Source organism: Nycticebus coucang, chromosome 3 (genome assembly GCF_027406575.1).
Source record: "Nycticebus coucang isolate mNycCou1 chromosome 3, mNycCou1.pri, whole genome shotgun sequence".
Taxonomy (NCBI): domain Eukaryota; kingdom Metazoa; phylum Chordata; class Mammalia; order Primates; family Lorisidae; genus Nycticebus; species Nycticebus coucang.
The window spans coordinates 69465418-69485523 of NC_069782.1; the positions used below are offsets into that span (position 1 = coordinate 69465418).

At 39.8% G+C, this 20106-nt stretch overlaps 1 pseudogene; it reads left to right on the forward strand.

The window, feature by feature from the left end:
• LOC128582216 (cytochrome P450 4F2-like) overlaps positions 1 to 15764 on the forward strand; it is a 52153-nt pseudogene extending 36389 nt beyond the window's left edge.
• Positions 15765 to 20106: the final 4342 nt, after the last annotated feature.

Consider the following 20106-nt stretch of genomic DNA (forward strand, 5'->3'; position numbering starts at 1 on the left):
GACTTCATGAAGAAGACTGCTGTGGCAATTGCAACAACAAAAATAAACAAATGGGACGTCTTTAAACTGAAAGGCTTCTGTACAGCTAAGGAGACAATAACCAAAGCAAAGAGACAACCTACACAATGGGAAAGGATATTTGCATATTTTCAATCAGACAAAAGCTTGATAAGTAGGATCTATAGAGAACTCAAATTAATCCACATGAAAAAAGCCAACAATCCCATGTATCAATAGGCAAGAGACATGAATAGAACCTTCTTTAAAGATGACAGACGAATGGCTAACAAACACATGAAAAAATGTTCATCATCTCTATATATTAGAGAAATGCAAATCAAAACAACCCTGAGATATCATCTAACCCCAGTGAGAATGGTCCACATCACAAAATCTCAAAACTGCAGATGCTGGCGTGGATGTGGAGAGAAGGGAACACTTTTACACTGCTGGTGGGACTGCAAACTAGTACAACCTTTCTGGAAGGAAGTATGGAGAAACCTCAAAGCACTCAAGCTAGACCTCCCATTTGATCCTGCAATCCCATTACTGGGCATTTATCCAGAAGGAAAGAAATCCTTTTATCATAAGGACACTTGTACTAGACTATTTATTGCAGCTCAATTTACAATTGCCAAAATGTGGAAACAGCCTAAATGCCCACCAACCCAGGAATGGATTAACAAGCTGTGGTATATGTATACCATGGAATACTATTCAGCCATTAAAAAAAATGGAGACTTTACATCCTTCGTATTAACCTGGTTGGAAACGGAAGACATTATTCTTAGTAAAGCATCACAAGAATGGAGAAGCATGAATACTAGGTACTCAATTTTGATATGAGGACAATTAATGACAATTAAGGTTATGGGGGTGAGGAAAAGCAGAAAGAGGGACAGAAGCAGGGGGGTGGAGTCTTGGTGTGTGTCACACTTTATGGGGGCAAGACATGATTGCAAGGGGGACTTTACCTAACAATTGCAATCAGTGAAACCTGGCTTTTTGTACCCTCAATGAATCCCCAACAATAAAAAAAAAAAAAGAGAATGGAAAGAGAGGACGTGAACAACCTAATGGGACATCTGAAGCAACTGGAAAAGGAACAACATTTCAACGCCAAACTCAGTAAAAGAAAAGAAATAACCAATATTTGAGCAGAATTAAATGAAATTGAAAACAAAAGGATTATACAAGAGATCAATAAATCAAAACTTGGGTTTTTGAAAATGTAAATAAAATAGATAAACCATTGAGTAACCTAACCAGGAAAAAAAGACTAAAATCTTTAATTTCATCAATGAGAAATGACAAAGACAAAATAACAACAGACTCCTCAGAAATTCAAAAACAGCCTTAATGAATATTATAAGAAACTTTATTCTCAAAAATATGAAAATCTGAAGGAAATTGACCAATACTTGGAAGCATGTCACCTTCCAAGCTTAGCCAGAATCAAGTGGAAACGTTGACTAGGCCCATATCAAGTTCTTCTTTTTTTTTTTTTTATAGCATTTCACATCTTTGTATCAATATTTTCTTTTTTTCTTTTTTGCCATTCTTTTTTTTTTTTATTGTTGGGGATTCATTGAGGGTACAATAAGCCAGGTTACACTGATTGCAATTGTTAGGTAAAGTCCCTCTTGCAATCATGTCTTGCCCCCATAAAGTGTGACACACACCAAGGCCCCACCCACCTCCCACCTCCCTCCTTCCCTCTTTCTCTTCCCCCTCCATAACCATAATTGTCATTAATTGTCCTCATATCAAAATTGAGTACATAGGATTCATGCTTCTCCATTCTTGTGATGCTTTACTAAGAACAATGTCTTCCACGTCCATCCAGGTTAACACGAAGGATGTAAAGTCTCCATTTTTTTTAATGGCTGAATAGTATTCCATGGTATACATATACCACAGCTTGTTAATCCATTCCTGGGTTGGTGGGCATTTAGGCTGTTTCCACATTTTGGCGATTGTAAATTGAGCTGCAATAAACAGTCTAGTACAAGTGTCCTTATGATAAAAGGATTTTTTTCCTTCTGGGTAGATGCCCAGTAATGGGATTGCAGGATCAAATGGGAGGTCTAGCTTGAGTGCTTTGAGGTTTCTCCATACTTCCTTCCAGAAAGGTTGTACTAGTTTGCAGTCCCACCAGCAGTGTAAAAGTGTTCCCTTCTCTCCACATCCATGCCAGCATCTGCAGTTTTGAGATTTTGTGATGTGGGCCATTCCCACTGGGGTTAGATGATATCTCAGGGTTGTTTTGATTTGCATTTCTCTAATATAGAGAGATGATGAACATTTTTTCATGTGTTTGTTAGCCATTCGTCTGTCGTCTTTAGAGAAAGTTCTATTCATGTCTCTTGCCCATTGATATAAGGGATTGTTGGCTTTTTTCATGTGGATTAATTTGAGTTCTCTATAGATCCTACTTATCAAGCTTTTGTCTGATTGAAAATATGCAAATATCCTTTCCCATTGTGTAGGTTGTCTCTTTGCTTTGGTTATTGTCTCCTTAGCTGTACAGAAGCTTTTCAGTTTAATGAAGTCCCATTTGTTTATTTTTGTTGTTGTTGCAATTGCCATGGCAGTCTTCTTCATGAAGTCTTTCCCCAGGCCAGTATCTTCCAGTGTTTTTCCTATGCTTTCTTGGAGGATTTTTATTGTTTGATGCCTTAAGTTTAAGTCCTTTATCCATCTTGAATCAATTTTTGTGAGTGGGGAAAGGTGTGGGTCCAGTTTCAGTCTTTTACATGTAGACATCCAGTTCTCCCAACACCATTTATTGAATAGGGAGTCTTTCCCCCAAGGTATGTTCTTGTTTGGTTTATCAAAGATTAGGTGGTTGTAAGATGTTAGTTTCATTTCTTGGTTTTCAATTCAATTCCAATTGTCTATGTCTCTGTTTTTGTGCCAGTACCATGCTGTCTTGAGCACTATGGCTTTGTAGTACAGACTAAAATCTGGTATGCTGATGCCCCCAGCTTTATTTTTATTACAAAGAACTGCCTTAGCTATACGGGGTTTTTTCCGGTTCCATGGAAAATGCAGAATCATTTTTTCCAAATCTTGAAAGTAGAATGTAGGTACTTTGATAGGAATGGCATTGAATATGTAGATTGCTTTGGGAAGTATAGACATTTTAACAATGTTGATTCTTCCCATCCATGAGCATGGTATGTTCTTCCATTTGTTAATATCCTCTGCCATTTCCTTTCTGAGGATTTCATAGTTTTCTTTATAGAGGTCCTTCACCTCCTTTGTTAGCTATACTCCTAGGTATTTCATTTTCTTTGAAACTATGGTGAAGGGAGTTGTGTCCTTAATTAGCTTCTCATCTTGACTGTTATTGGTGTACACAAAGGGTACTGACTTGTGGACATTGATTTGATATCCTGAAACCTTACTGTATTTTTTGATGACTTCTAGGAGTCTTGTGGTTGAGTCTTTGGGGTTCTCTAAGTATAAGATCATGTCTTCAGCAAAGAGGGAGGGTTTGACCTCGTCTTCTCCCATTTGGATTCCCTTTATTTCCTTGTCTTGCCTAATTGTATTGGCTAGAACTTTCAGCACTACGTTGAATAGTAAAGGTGACAGAGGACAACCTTGCCTGGTTCCAGTTCTAAGAGGAAAAGCTTTCAATTTTACTCCATTCAGTAAAATATTGGCTGTGGGTTTGTCATAGATAGCTTCAATCAGTTTTAGAAATGTGCCACCTATGCCTATACTCTTCAGTGTTGTAATTCGAAAAGGATGCTGGATTTTATCAAATGCTTTTTCTGCATCTATTGAGAGGATCTTGTGATCTTTATTTTTGCCTCTGTTAATATGGTGGATAACATTTATGGACTTGCGTATGTTAAACCAGCCTTGCATCCCTGGGATGAAGCCTACTTGATCATGATGAATGACTTTTTTGATGATAAGCTGTAATCTATTGGCTAAGATTTTGTTGAGAATTTTTGCGTCTATATTCATGAGTGAGATGGGTCTGAAATTCTCCTTTTTGTTTGGGTCTTTTCCTGGTTTTGGTATCAGGGTGATGTTTGCTTCATAGAATGTGTTGGGGAAGATTCCTTCTTCCTCAATTTTTTGGAATAATTTCTGCAGTACAGGAATAAGCTCTCCCTTGAAGGTTTGATAGATTTCTGGAGTGAAGCCATCTGGACCAGGGCATTTTTTGGTTGGAAGATTTTTTATTGTTTCTTTGATCTCAGTGCTTGAAATTGGTCTGTTCAGGAGCTCTATTTCTTCCTGGCTGAGTCTAGGGAGAGGGTGTGCTTCCAAATATTGATCCATTTCTTTCACATTGTCAGAGTTCTGGGCGTAGAGTTTCTGGTAGTATTCAGAGATGATCTCTTGTATCTCTGTGGGATCAGTTGTTATTTCCCCTTTATCATTTCTGATTGAGGTTACTAGAGATTTTATTTTTCTATTCCTCATTAGTGTGGCCAATGGTTTATCTATTTTATTTATTTTTTCAAAAAACCAACTCCTTGTTTCATTAATTTTCTGAATGATTCTTTTGTTTTCAATTTCATTGATCTCTGATTTGATTTTGGATATTTCTTTTCTTCTACTGAATTTAGGCTTAGATAGTTCTTCTTTTTCCAGTTCCATAAGATCTCTTGTGAGATTGTTGATGTGCTCTCTTTCTGTTTTTCGAATGTAGGCATCTGAAGCCATGAATTTTCCTCTCAAAACTGCTTTTGCAGTATCCCACAGCTTTTGGTAGCTTGTGTCTTCATTGTTGTTATGCTCAAGGAATTTAATGATTTCCTGTTTTATTTCTTCCTTCACTCATCTGTTATTCAACAGAAGATTGTTTAATTTCCATACCTTTGGGTGGGGTCGAGCATTTTTGTTAGAGTTGAGTTCCACCTTTAGTGCCTTATGGTCTGAGAAGATACAAGGTAAAATTTCAATTCTTTTGATTCTGTTGATATTTGTTTTGTGTCCCAGGATATGATCAATTTTGGAGAATGTTCCATGGGGTGATGAGAAGAATGTATATTCTTTATCTTTGGGATGGAGTGTTCTATATGCGTCTATCAAGCACAGTTGTTCTAGGGTCTCATTTAAGTCTCTTATATCCTTGTTTAATTTCTGTTTAGAGGATCTGTCCAGCTCTGTAAGAGGAGTGTTAAGGTCCCCTGTTGTTATGGTATTATCAGATATCATATTGCTCAGACTGAGTAAGGTCTGTTTCAAGAATCTGGGAGCATTTAAATTGGGTGCATAGATATTTTGAATTGAAATGTCTTCTTGTTGTATTTTTCCCTTGACCAATATAAAGTGATCATCTTTGTCTTTTTTGCCTTTAGTTGCTTTAAATCCACATGTATCTGAAAATAAGTTTGCAACTCCTCTTTTCTTCTGGATTCCATTTGCCTGAAAAATTGTCTTCCAACCCTTGACTCAGAGCTTTAATTTGTCTTTTGAAGCCAGGTGTGTTTCTTGCAGACAGCAAATGGATGGCTTGTGTTTTTTAATCCAGTCAACCAATCTATGTCTCTTCAGTGGGGAATTCAAGCCATTAACATTATTGAGATAATTGATAAGTGTGGTAGTATTCTATTCGTCTTATTTTGTGAGAGTCCATTGCTTAGTTTTGTCTTTTGCATCAGTGTGGAGGTTTGGTTCTGTCCTTTAATTTCTGAGTTCTTACTTGCTGCTGATCCATTGTGGTGGTCAGTGTGCAGAACAGGTTGAAGTATTTCCTGTAGAGCTGTCTTGTTGTGGTGAATTTCCTCAATGTTTGTATTTCTGTAAATGATTTGATTTCTCTGTCAATTTTGAAGCTTAGCTTAGCAGGGTACAGAATTCTGGGCAGGAAATTATTCTGTTTAAGTAGATTAAAGGTAGATGACCATTGTCTTCTTGCTTGGAAAGTTTCATTAGAGAAGTCTGCGGTCACTCTGATGGATTTGCCCCTGTAGGTCAACTGGCGCTTACTCCTGGCAGCTTGCAGAATCTTTTCTTTTGTCTTGACTTTGGACAGGTTCATCACAATGTGTCTTGGAGAAGTTCGGTTAGAGTTGAGGCGACCTGGGGTCCGATAGCCCTTGAAAGCAGTGTGTCAGAATCTTTGGTGATATTTGGGAAATTTTCTTTTATAATATTCTCTAGTATGGCTTCCATTCCTCTGGGGCATTCTTCTTCCCCTTCTGGAATTCCTATAACTCGTATGTTGGAACGCTTCATAAAGTCCCATAATTCTGACAGTGAACGTTCTGCTTTCTCTCTCTTCTTTTCTGCCTCTTTTACTATCTGAGTTATCTCAAAAACTTTGTCTTCTACCTCTGAAATTCTTTCTTCTGCATGGTCTAACCTGTTGCTGATACTTTCTATTGCATCTTTAAGTTCTCTGATTGACTGTTTCATTTCCTTCAGCTCTGCTATATCCTTTTTATATTCTTCATATCGTTCATCTCTTATTTGATTCTGTTTTTAGATTTCCTTTTGGTTATTTTCCACTTTATTAGCAGTTCCCTTCATTGTTTCCATCATTTCTTTCATTGTTTTCAACATGTGTATTCTAATTTCCCTTTCTGTCATTCCTAACATTTCTGTATAGGTGGAATCCTCTGCAGTAGCTACCTCATGGTCCCTTGGTGGTGTTGTTCTGGACTGGTTCTTCATGTTGCCTGGAGTTTTCTGCTGATTCTTCCTCATGGGTGATTTCTTTTATCTGTTTCCTTGCCCTAATTTTCCTTTCACTTCCTCTTGCTCTTTAAGTTCTCGTGCCTGTGGACTTCTCTTCTGGAACTGCTGGTCTATCTCCGCCAATAACTGGCCTTTTGTTTCAGGAACAAATAAATAAATGAAGCCCAGGCCAAAAGCAGCGGTCAGTCCGTAGAGCAGGAAGGTCCAGGACAAACCGATGGCACCTCTGCTCGCCTTCCTGCACCCGGGGGGACACTGCCACCCGCCAGGGCTCCTGCTGCCTGGGCTGCCGTCCCCGGCTCTGCCATTCTCGTAGCAGCGGCTGAAACTGCAGCTCTTGGGATGGGAAGGTTACGGGCTCAGGAGAGCTGGCTCTTGTGGGCCATATCAAGTTCTGAAATAGCATCTACCATACAAAATCTCCCTAAAAAGAAAAGCCCAGGACCAGATGGCTTCACGTCAGAATTCTACCAAACCTTTAAAGAGGAACTAGTACCTATATTAGTCAACCTGTTCCAAAATATAGAAAAAGAAGAAATACTACCCAGCATGTTCTATGAAGCAACCATCACCCTGATCCCCAAACCCAGGAAAAGACCCAACAAGACAAGAAAATTATAGACCAATATCACTAAGAATATAGATGCAAAAATATTGAACAAGATCCTAACAAACAGAATCCAGCAACACATCAAACAAATTATACATCATGACCAAGTCGGTTTTATCCCACGGTCTCAAGGCTGGTTCAATATACGTAAATCTATAAATATAATTCAGCACATAAACAAATTAAAAAACAAAGATTATAAGATTCTCTCAATTGATGCAGATTTTGCTTTTGATAATATCCAGCATCCCTTCATGATCAGAACACTCAAGAAAATTGGTATAGAAGGGACATTTCTTAAACTGGTAGAGGCCATCTACAGCAAACCCACAGCCAATATCATATTGAATGGAGTTAAATTGAAATCATTTCCACTCAGATCAGGAACTAGGCAAGGCTGCCCATTGTCTCCACTGCTCTTTAACATTGTAATGAAAGTTTTAGCCATCGCAATTAGGAAAGAACAGGTGATCAGGGTATCCATATAGGGTCAGAAAAGATCAAACTTTTGTTCTTCGCAGATGATATGATTGTATATCTGGAAAACACCAGGGATTCTACTACAAAACTCTTAGAAGTGATCAAGGAATACAGCAGCATCTCAGGTTACAAAATCAACATCCATAAATTGGTAGCCTTTATATATACCAATAATAGGCATGCTGAAAAAACAGTCAAGGACTCTATTCCATTCACAGTAGTACCAAAGACGATGAAATATTTGGGAGTTTATCTAACAAAGAATGTGAAAGATCTCTATAAAGAGAACTATGAAACTGTAAGAAAAGAAATAGCTGAACATGTTACCAAATGGAAAAACATACCATGCTCATGGCTGGGAAGAATCAACATTGTTAAAATGTCCATACTACCCAAAGCAATATACAATTTTAATGAAATCCCTATTAAAGCTCAAAGCTCCACTGTCATACTTTAAAGATCTTGAAAAAATAATACTTTGTTTTATATGAATTCAAAAAAAATCCTCAAATAGCTAAGACATTACTCAGAAATAAAAACAAGGCAGGAGGAATCACACTACTAGACCTCAGACTATATTATAAATCGATAGTGATCAAAACAGCATGGTACTGGCACAAAAACAGAGAAGTAGATGTATTGAACAGAATAGAGAACCAAGAGATGAACCCAGCTACTTACTGTTATTTGATCTTTGACAAGCCAATTAAAAACATTCAGTGGGGAAAAGATTCCCTATTTAACAAATGGTGCTGGTTGAACTGGCTGGCAACCTGTAGAAGACTGAAACTGGACTCACACCTTTCACCATTAACTAAGATAGACTCTCACTTGATTAAAGATTTAAACTTAAGACATGAAACTATAAAAATACTATAAGAAATTGCAGGGAAAACTCTTGAAGAAATTGGTCTGGGCAAATATTTTATGAGGAGGACCCCCCTAGGCAATTGAAGCAGCTTCAGAAATATGCTCTGGGGACCTGATAAAACTAAAAAGTTTCTACACAGCCAAGAACGCAATAAGTAAAGCAAGCAGACAGCCCTCAGAATGGGAGAAGATATTTGCAGGTTATGTCTCCAACAAAGGTTTAATAACCAGAATCCACAGAGAACGCAAACATATTAGCAAGAAAAGAACAAGTGATCCCATTGCAGCCTGGGCAAGGGACTTGAAGAGAAACTTCTATGAAGAAGACAGGTGCACAGCCTACGGACATATGAAAAAATGCTCATCATCCTTAATCATCAGAGAAATGCAAATCAAAATTACTTTGAAATATCATCTAATCCGTATCACAAAATCCCAAGACCAGACATGTTGGCGTGGATGTGGAGAAAAGGGAGCACTCCTACACCCTTTTGGAAAAATGTTTGGAGAACACTTAGAGATCTAAAAATAGACCTGCCATTTAACCCTATAATTCCTCTACTAGGTATATACCCAGAAGACCAAAAATCACATTATAAGAAAGATATTTGTACCAGAATGTTTATTGCAGCCCAATTCATGATTGCTAAGTCATGGAAAAAGCCCAAGTGCCCATCAATCCATGAATGAATTAATAAATTGTGGTGTATATACACTGTGGAATATTATGGAGCCTTAAAGAAAGATGGAGACTTTACCTCTTTCATGTTTGTTTACATGGATGGAGTGGGAACATATTCTTCTTAGTAAATTATCTCAAGAATGGAAGAAAAAGTATCCAATGTACTCAGCCCTACTCTGAAACTAATTTATGGCTTTCATATGAAAGCTATAACCCAGTTATAACCTAAGAATAGGGAAGGTGGAGAGGGAGGGGAAGGGTGGGGGAGGATGGGCGGAGGGAGGGTGATTGGTGGGACTACGCATATGGTGCATCTTACAAGGGTACATGTGAAACTCAGTAAATGTAGAACATAAATGTCTTAACACAATAACTAAGAAAATGCCAGGAAGGGTATGTTAAGAAGTGTGATGAAAATATTTCAAGTGGTATATAAAATCAGTGTATGGTGCCCCAGGATTGCATTAATGTACACAGCTATGATTTAATTTTAAAGTCTGAAGGTGCCTCCTAAGTCTGAAGTCTCCTCTGATGAAGACGTCCAGTACCGCCTGTTGACAAGATTTGTGAATGAGGCAGTCATGTGCCTGCAGGAAGGGATCTTGGCCACTCCTGCAGAGGGAGACATTGGAGCAGTCTTTGGGCTAGGCTTCCCACCTTGTCTTGGAGGGCCTTTCAGATTCACAGATCTGTACGGTGCTCAGAAGATAGCAGACCGGCTCAGGAAGTATGAGGATGCCTATGGAATACAGTTCACCCCATGCCAGCTGCTAATTGACTATGCCAACAATCCTAACAAGAAGTTCTACCAGTGAGTGGGGCCTTTGCCCAGCCCAGTCGGCACACTAACCCCAGCTGTCAGCAGGGCTGGTTCTCTATCAGAGCCGTGTCCAGACTTCATCAGAGTAACCAGAGGAAAATGAACTCGGACATTGGGTTTGCTCTTTGCTCAAAGTGCCTTCAGCCATCTCTCCCTCCTGATGAAGTCTGTAAGATAGTTTACACTTCATGTTGGAAGGTGGAACCCACAGCGCTCATTTTATAAGCCCCAAGGCCCAAAGTGGCAGCATAGAGCCATCTGGAGCTGTCTTTGCTGCCTGCTCCTCCCTGGAGGCCTGGGTGGCCTATGGTGGTAAGGACAAACATACATAACAATAAAAACCAAGCTCTGTAGCAGCAAAAAAAAAAAATAAATAAAGTTATCAGACACACAAGCACACAGATGCACAATCAGAAACAAATAAACAGACAAAATAAATAATAATAAAATAATAAAAAAGAAAAAAACTCTAGCCTGATGTAAGCACTCTCAGCAACCATAAGAAGGGAAGAAGAGGAAAAGAAAAAAAAAGTATTAATAATAATTTTAAAAATTAACAATAACTCCTACAAGAAAAGGAAAAGCACAAAAGAGCAAAAAGAATAGCAAAGAAAAAAGAAAGAAAAAAGAAACCGGCAGCAACAACAAAAATATTATTCATATACATATACATAAACATTCGACAATATGTATGCAGTAGGGATCAACTTTAGTAGGAATATATTTACGTTCCAATACACTTTCTGGACACCAGGTGTCGCAGCGAGTGGTTCCCAGGCTTATACCTGATTTACAGTTTACACTGTTTTTGGTGGTTGCCTGGTTACCCACTTGGCGCATAGACCCCGCCAGTAGTTGATTCCACTAATTTAAAAAAAAATCTTCACTGGCAGGTTTCATAAATTCTCCCTGCAAAAGTTCTCGTGAAGTGCGGGGTATTCTGGACTTGCTTTGGGTGCAGGATGGCTGCCTGCAGGTGAGACTCAAATCGCCGCCCCTGAGAAAACGTGCCTATGGCAGTTGCCCTTTCCAAAATTTCAAAATATGTCTGCTTCCTGACCGTGATCCTTCCCTCCTGAGTGTCTCTCCAGCCGCCTAGCCCCGGCTGTGCCGCTCCAGATGCCACCCTATATGAATGCCAAATTCCGCTCATGAGTCCACACTTCACCAATTTTTCCACACAACACCCAGTTTCCCCACAAACTGGGAATTGTAATCTTCTGGGGGAAGGTGGGGCTGGTTACCGCTGCCTCTGCCTGCCGCTTCAGCAGCAGCACAGAAATTTTTCTGGCAGTCTCCGCAGCTCCGGATTACACTTTTGAGTCCAGCAATCTGCCACTTTACTGCACACCCCAAATTGTCTGTCTACACCAATATTCCCCACCCAGAATGATCTAGCCCACTCACTCTCACCTGTTGTTCTGAGAGAGCAGAGCTAAACGTCTCTCCCATTCGCCATCATGCTCTGCCTCAAATTCCAGGCTTTTGCTGTAACAACACAATGCAGTAAACATCTGTGTACAACCACTACTTACATACATGAGGGTCTTTGCAGGATGAATTCCTAGTAATGCTGTTCCATCTTTTGAGTTTTATACGTCAATAACCTTTAGAAAATCCATTCCCACACAGTATTTTGGAGAATGCCATTTTCCTAGTATCCTCCCCAACAATGTGCAGGATGAAATTTTACAACCTCTGCCATGTCATTGTTAGGTAATTTTCATTGCTCTGATTACAAGTGACCTTGTGCACCTCCTTACATGTCTTATATTTGAGCTTTTGTAAGTTCTTGGACCTTATTCTTTGCCTGCTTTTCTTTTGGGTCACCTGTTAGTCAATTTTCAGCAATTCCCTACATATTCAAGACATTTTTCTAGGTTTATATGTTTACGGTAGGTACAGTCTCTGAATCTCACATCTGAATGTTTATTTGGTACATAGTAACTTTTATTACACAAAATCATTAAGTTTCATAGTTATCCTTTAAAAAAAGTCTTCTAATTTTTAACTTAGAAGGTTTTAAAATTTCCTACTGGAAGGTCACAAAAATATCTATTATGTTATTGTCTTTTAACTTTACTTTACCTTTCTCATGTAGGAAGAGACTCCACCCTGTGTATAGAATAGATGGGAACCTGGTTCTTCCTGTTTTCACATTGCTAGTAGTCTGAACACCTTCCACTAAAGTTTCTATCCATTGCTGAGGGTTGTGTGGACCCTCCTTTACAAAACACTGCATTTCCACCCAGTCAGGTGCCTGACTACAAGCCCTCTACTTGGCAATATGGGTCTAGGGGCCTACTTTTCTGTTCTTTTAATAGGACCCTAGCTTTATTAAGGTTATTAAGTATTCAATACCCAATTTGCTTAAGTACTAAGTTTGACAGTTGATATCTCTGATACTTTTGACACTTCTTTTATTTTTATTGTGAAAGTACATCCTTATTCTTTCAAACACATTTTTGGCTTGTGATTATTTTCAATTTTTTTTCTCAGAACAGTTTTTTGTGAAACCATGGATAACTAAAAATATTGTGTTATTTTTGAATATGAGTTCTGTTGTGGAACCAATGCAGCACCATAACTCAAAATGTTTAGGAAGAATGTGGCTAACGAATGCACTGTATGTCAATGGTTTGAGAAGTTCTGTTCTAGTGATTTTAATCTTGAAAATGAGCCATGTGGGTGACCTGAGACCAAGGTGGATAACGATGAAAGCTGTAGTGGAAGCAAATCCTTCTCAACCTATGTTTAAATTAGCAGCAAGTTTTGACATTACTATTCTAATAATATTGGACCATTTGAAATAAATCAGCAAGGTAAAGAAGCTGGATAGACCGGTTCAGCATGAATTAAATGAGCATCAGAAGGGAAACCATCTTGAAGCTTGCTTTTCTTTGCTGTCACACATACAAGTGAAATGTTTCTATACCCTGTTGTTTTAGGTGTCGAAAAATGGATTCTTTTTGAGAATTGCAAGCGTTTGGCACAATGGTTGGATAAAAATGAAGTGCTGAAACAGTCCAAAACTGAATATTCATAAAAAACTAATGGTGTCTATTTGGTGGTGTTATCCACTATAGCTTCATGAAACCTGCTCAATTGATTACAGTCTACTACAAGCAGTTGGAGAAAATCATGAAGATGCTTGCAATTAGGCAGCTGAGATTGGTCAATTGAGACAGGCGATCATCTTGCAAGACAATGGCCCACCATGTGTTTCACAAAGAATGCTGCTCAAACCACAGAGGCTGGATTTGGAAACTCTTTGTCATCTACCATATTCACCAGACCTTGTACCAACTGACTACCACTTTTTTTTTTTTTTTTTTGAAGAGGCTCCCTCAGTAGAGTGCCATGGCATCATACTCACAGCAACATCAAACTCTTGGGCTCAAGAGATCCTCTTGCCTTAGCCTCCCATGTAGCTGGGACTACAGGTGCCTTCCACAATGCCTGGCTACTTTTAGAGATGGGGTCTCGCGCTAGCTTAGGCTGGTCTTGAATTCCAGAGCTCAGGCAGGTCTTGAATTCCTGAGCTCAGGCAATCCACCCACCTTGGCCTCCCAGAGTGCTAGGTGTGAACCACCACGCCCAGCCCTGACAACCACTTCTTTCAGGCTTTGAATCACGTCTTGCAAGGAAAAGCATTTATTTCTCAACAAGCTGTGGAAAATGGCTTTCACAATTTCATCATCACTAGCTCTCCAGGCTTCTTTGCTGCTGGCATAAACAAGCTACCATAAAGATAGGAAAATTGTGTTGATAGTTCGGGTGAATGCTTTGATTAATTGTACTGCTTCTTGTTTGAGATATAATAAACTAAATTTTTGATTTGAAATCTAACATTTTGTATTTAATTACCTGAACATTTTTTAAAGATTTTTTTTTATTACTATGTCTTTATAATAGTTCTTAGTATCCAGTAGATTGGGTTCTCCTTTTTTGGATCTTTTCTTTTTAAATTGACCTAGATCTTAAGGAACTTTAATCCTTCTAAATATAATAAGATTGTCAAATTCCAAAAGAAAAAAATCAGCTAGATTATTGTTGGATTGCATAAAATATTGATTAATTTTGAAAGAATAGATGTCTTTAGGTCATCCCACCTGAGCATATGAAGTGCTTTCATGAGAATTTTCCTGCTTTTGTTAGCACTTTATATAATTTTTACAACTTTCTCAGCAAATGTATTAACACTTTAAAGGATACCCTCTGAGTTTTGTGTGTTTTTAAAAATTAGTTAATTTATTTTTTAAATTTCAGATTACTATGAGGTTACAAACTCATATTAGGTCACATTGTTTGCGTTTGTTAGAGTCCCTGTTGCAGTTGTGCCCATCACTCTGGAGGTGTGCCATGTACCCCTACATTTGAGTGTTGTCTTTTGCTCAGAAATGCTTCAAAAAATAGAGGCCAAGTTTTTCTTCTATGTTTGTGACTTTTATTTTCTAATACTCACTTCTTTGATTCTTCTGGGATTAATGGTGTTATTGGACTGAGGGCCAGAGGAAGGTGGTGGGAGGCTCTCATGGACAGCAGAAGGGCTGTGTTTGCTACCTGGACAACTTGAGATATTTCCTTAGGGAGGATCTGGCCCAGCTGCCCTTCCTGACCGTGTGCATCAATGAAAGTCTGCGGCTGCATCCCCCAGCCCCAATCTTCATCTGTTGCTGTACCCAGGATGTTGTGCTCCTAGATGGCCGGGTCATCCCCAAAGGTACTCACAATGGCGGGGTGGGGGGAGGTGAGGCTCCTGCGCAGGTTGGCGGTCCCATCAGGGAGCTTGGACCTTGTCCTCACTGTCCCCTCTCCCAACAGGGAACATCTGTACCATCAGCATCTTCGGGATTCATCACAACCCCTTAGTGCGGTCGGATCCCAAGGTGCTGCCCCTGCCCCTTCTCCATCTTGGGACTCGGTGAGGAGGAGGTGTCCGGACTGGGGAAACCAGACACTACCTTCCCCCTTTACTGTGCCCACATCTGTCTTTTCTCGGGGTCGTTGGGTGTCTTGAGGTACCCCATTCAGTAAGTAGATTTGTCTTGCCGTGTCCCCTGGTCTGTGATCCTTTCTACTTCCACCCAGAAAACACTCCGGAGAGGCCTCCTCTGGCGTTCATTCCCTTCTCTGCAGGGCCCAGGTGAGGCCAGTGGAGGTCTGAGGCGGAGGAGGGGTGAGTGCCCAAGCAGAGGCCTGACGTGTGGAGCGCTGCGCTTCACTAGTTCAGGGGTTTCAACAGGATCCTAGGAAAACGGCTGTGTTCTGAGCCCCTCCCACATCTGCAGGTCTAAATTGGGGGCTGGAATCTGGTCAGGCTCTAGTGGCTTTCAGAGCCCACAAGGGGTTCCTTCACAGTGAGATGCCCTCTCTTCTCCTCAAGATGTTGTGGGCGCAGGTTGGTGGCCTGGAAGAGGGTCCTGGGTGCTATCAGAGTCTTTATCCCCATCTCCAGGAACTGCATCTGGGAGAAGTTCGCTCTGACGGAGATGAAGGTGGCCCTGGGGCTCACGCTCCTGCGCTTTCGCGACCTGCTGGACAGCGCAGAGCCGCGCTGGAAGGTGGAGCTGATCCTACTTGCGGAGGGCGGCCTTTGGCTGCAGGTGGAGCCTCTGAACCGAGGCCTGTAGCTAGCCAGCCAGATACCATAGCCGCCCTCACTCCACCTATCCTCTGCAGATTCCGGGGAAATAAACTGTGCTATCATCTCTGCCCTAATCTCACCGACAGCCACCAGGGGACGCTTGGGGACTGCGGGGATCCAGGGGTGAGCCTGGCCGGGTGGGAGATCAGCTGGTGTCTGTTATCCCAAGATTCAGACTCACTGGCTGGCTGGCCTCAGGGCCCCACGCTGATGATAGGTTCTCCCAGAGCCCACGTATGGGCTTTTTACTGTGAGCGAGAGGAGCCATGGGAGGAGGAGCAGAGGGACCAGGATCAAGGAAGGACACAAGAGGAAGGTTTGGGGCTCTGAATCACGGAAGCAAACCCATAGAGGCAGTGCGCTTCCACTACCCTGACTGCATTTCTGCTCTGAATAGGATACTCATTCTTTTCTCACCTTAGGATTCTTCACTGTTTCTACGGTTAGTAAATTAGTATGTTTATTAAACATAACAAGCCTGATTATTTCATTGTGTTTCTGATCATTGTGATTTCAGTATCTATTATATCCTGTCATTTTTGCTGCTGTTTACTCATGGGGTCAGTGTTTTTGTGTGTCTGATTATCTTTACCTAGGTACTGATCTGTCGTGTCTAAATAAGATTTGTAGAATTAGAAGAAGGTTCATTTTTCTAGAGAGATGTCTTTGGAGGCCTACTGGATGAGAATTATGTTAAATGAAATTCAAGCCTTGTGGAAGTGGAAATGGGAAGGAAGTGAAGGCTTAATAACTAAAGAATTTCCTATTGGAATGGTGAAAATATTCTGGACCTAGATAGTGGTGAAGGCTGCACAATATTATCAATGTTACTAAATGCTATGGAATTATACACTTAAAAATCCTTAAAATTATAGACGCAAAAATTCTCAACAAAATCCTAGCCAATAGATTACAGCTTATCATCAAAAAAGTCATTCATCATGATCAAGTAGGCTTCATCCCAGGGATGCAAGGCTGGTTTAACATACGCAAGTCCATAAACGTTATCCACCATATTAACAGAGGCAAAAATAAAGATCACATGATCCTCTCAATAGATGCAGAAAAAGCATTTGATAAAATCCAGCATCCTTTTCGAATTACAACACTGAAGAGTATAGGCATAGGTGGCACATTTCTAAAACTGATTGAAGCTATCTATGAGAAACCCACACCCAATATTTTACTGAATGGAGTAAAACTGAAAGCTTTTCCTCTTAGAACTGGAACCAGACAAGGTTGTACTCTGTCACCTTTACTGTTCAACGTAGTGCTGGAAGTTCTAGCCAATACAATTAGGCAAGACAAGGAAATAAAGGGAATCCACATGGGAGCAGAGGAGGTCAAACTCTCCCTCTTTGCTGACGACATGATCTTATACTTAGAGAACCCCAAAGACTCAACCACAAGACTCCTAGAAGTCATCAAAAAATACAGTAATGTTTCAGGATATAAAATCAATGTCCACAAGTCAGTAGCCTTTGTGTACACCAATAACAGTCAAGATGAGAAGCTAATTAGGGACACAACGCCCTTCACCATAGTTTCAAAGAAAATGAAATACCTAGGAATATACCTAACGAAGGAGGTGAAGGACCTCTATAAAGAAAACTATGAAATCCTCAGAAAGGAAATGGCAGAGGATATTAACAAATGGAAGAACATACCATGCTCGTGGATGGGAAGAATCAACATTGTTACAATGTCTATACTTCCCAAAGCAATCTACCTATTCAATGCCATTCCTATCAAAATACCAACATCGTACTTTCAAGATTTGGAAAAAATGATTCTGCGTTTTGTGTGGAACTGGAAAAAACCCCGTATAGCTAAGGCAGTTCTCTGTAACAAAAATAAAGCTGGGGGCATCAGCATACCAGATTTTAGTCTGTACTACAAAGCCATAGTGCTCAAGACAGCATGGTACTGGCACAAAAACAGAGACATAGACAATTGGAATCGAATTGAAAACCAAGAAATGAAACTAACATTTTACAACCACCTAATCTTTGATAAACCAAACAAGAACATACCTTGGGAGAAAGACTCCCTATTCAATAAATGGTGCTGGGAGAACTGGATGTCTACATGTAAAAGACTGAAACTGGACCCACACCTTTCCCCACTCACAAAAATTGATTCAAGATGGATAAAGGACTTAAATTTAAGGCACGAAACAATAAAAATCCTTCAAGAAAGCATAGGAAAAACACTGGAAGATATTGGCCTGGGGAAAGACTTCATGAAGAAGACTGCCATGGCAATTGCAACAACAACAAAAATAAACAAATGGGACTTCATTAAACTGAAAAGCTTCTGTACAGCTAAGGAGACAATAACCAAAGCAAAGAGACAACCTACACAATGGGAAAGGATATTTGCATATTTTCAATCAGACAAAAGCTTGATAACTAGGATCTATAGAGAACTCAAATTAATCCACATGAAAAAAGCCAACAATCCCATATATCAATGGGCAAGAGACATGAATAGAACTTTCTCTAAAGATGACAGACGAATGGCTAACAAACACATGAAAAAATGTTCATCATCTCTCTATATTAGAGAAATGCAAATCAAAACAACCCTGAGATATCATCTAACCCCAGTGAGAATGGCCCACATCACAAAATCTCAAAACTGCAGATGCTGGCGTGGATGTGGAGAGAAGGGAACACTTTTACACTGCTGGTGGGACTGCAAACTAGTACAACCTTTCTGGAAGGAAGTATGGAGAAACCTCAAAGCACTCAAGCTAGACCTCCCATTTGATCCTGCAATCCCATTACTGGGCATCTACCCAGAAGGAAAAAAATCCTTTTATCATAAGGACACTTGTACTAGACTGTTTATTGCAGCTCAATTTACAATCGCCAAAATGTGGAAACAGCCTAAATGCCCACCAACCCAGGAATGGATTAACAAGCTGTGGTATATGTATACCATGGAATACTATTCAGCCATTAAAAAAAAATGGAGACTTTACATCCTTCGTGTTAACCTGGATGGACGTGGAAGACATTGTTCTTAGTAAAGCATCACAAGAATGGAGAAGCATGAATCCTATGTACTCAATTTTGATATGAGGACAATTAATGACAATTATGGTTATGGAGGGGGAAGAGAAAGAGGGAAGGAGGGAGGTGGGAGGTGGGTGGGGCCTTGGTGTGTGTCACACTTTATGGGGGCAAGACATGATTGCAAGAGGGACTTTACCTAACAACTGCAATCCGTGTAACCTGGCTTATTGTACCCTCAATGAATCCGCAACAATAAAAAAAAAAATCCTTAAAATTTTATTAATTAATTTATTTTTTTGCAGTTTTTGGCCAGGGCTGGGTTCAAACCCACCACATCCGCCACATGGGACCGGCATCCAACTTCTTTGAGCCACAGGCACCACCCATGTTACGTGGTTTTATCTCAACAAAAATGTTAATTATCACACATTTTTAAAATATTCTTGTTATTTGCATGGTAATATGTTGTGCAAATCCTTTCATGATGTTAAATCATGTTATGAAATGTTATTTAGCTGTCTTTAAAATATTTGTTTGCATAATATGTTCCTTTTGGAAAGAAGTTTGGAGAACACTTAGGGAGCTAAAAATTGATCTGCCATTGGATTCTGCAATTCCTCTACTACCCTGTTTACCCGAAAATAAGATATCCTCTGAAAATAAGACCTACTTACAGGAAAGATAAGACGTCCCCTGAAAATAAGACCTAGCTCATCTTTGGGAGCACATCTTAAAATAAGACACTGTCTTATTTTTGGGGAAACAGGGTAGGAGTATATCCAAAAGACCAAAAATCACTTTGCAAAAAAGATACAGATTATTCATTGCCGCTCAATTTGTAATAGCCAAGTCATGGAAGAAGCCCAAGTGCCCATCGACCCATGATTAATAGATTAATAAATTGTGGTATATGTATACCATGAAATACTATGCAGCCTTAAAAAAGATAGAGACTTTACCTCTTTTATGTTTACATGGAGAGACCTGGAACATATTCTCCTAAGTAAAGTATCTCAAGAATGGAAGAAAAGTACCCAATATATTCAATACTTCTATGAAACCAATTTATATTTACTTGCACTTTCTTATGAAAGATAGAACACCACTATATCCCAGGATGAAGGAGAGAAATGGAGTGGGAAGGGAGGGGTTGGGGGAGGTTGGATAGAGGGAGGGTAAACGGTGAGACCACATCTATGGAGCATATTGCAAGGGTACAAGTCAAATCTGTCAATTGTAGAACATAAATGTCTTAGCACAATAATCAAGTAAATGAGGTAAAAGATATGTTGATTGGTTTGATGTAAC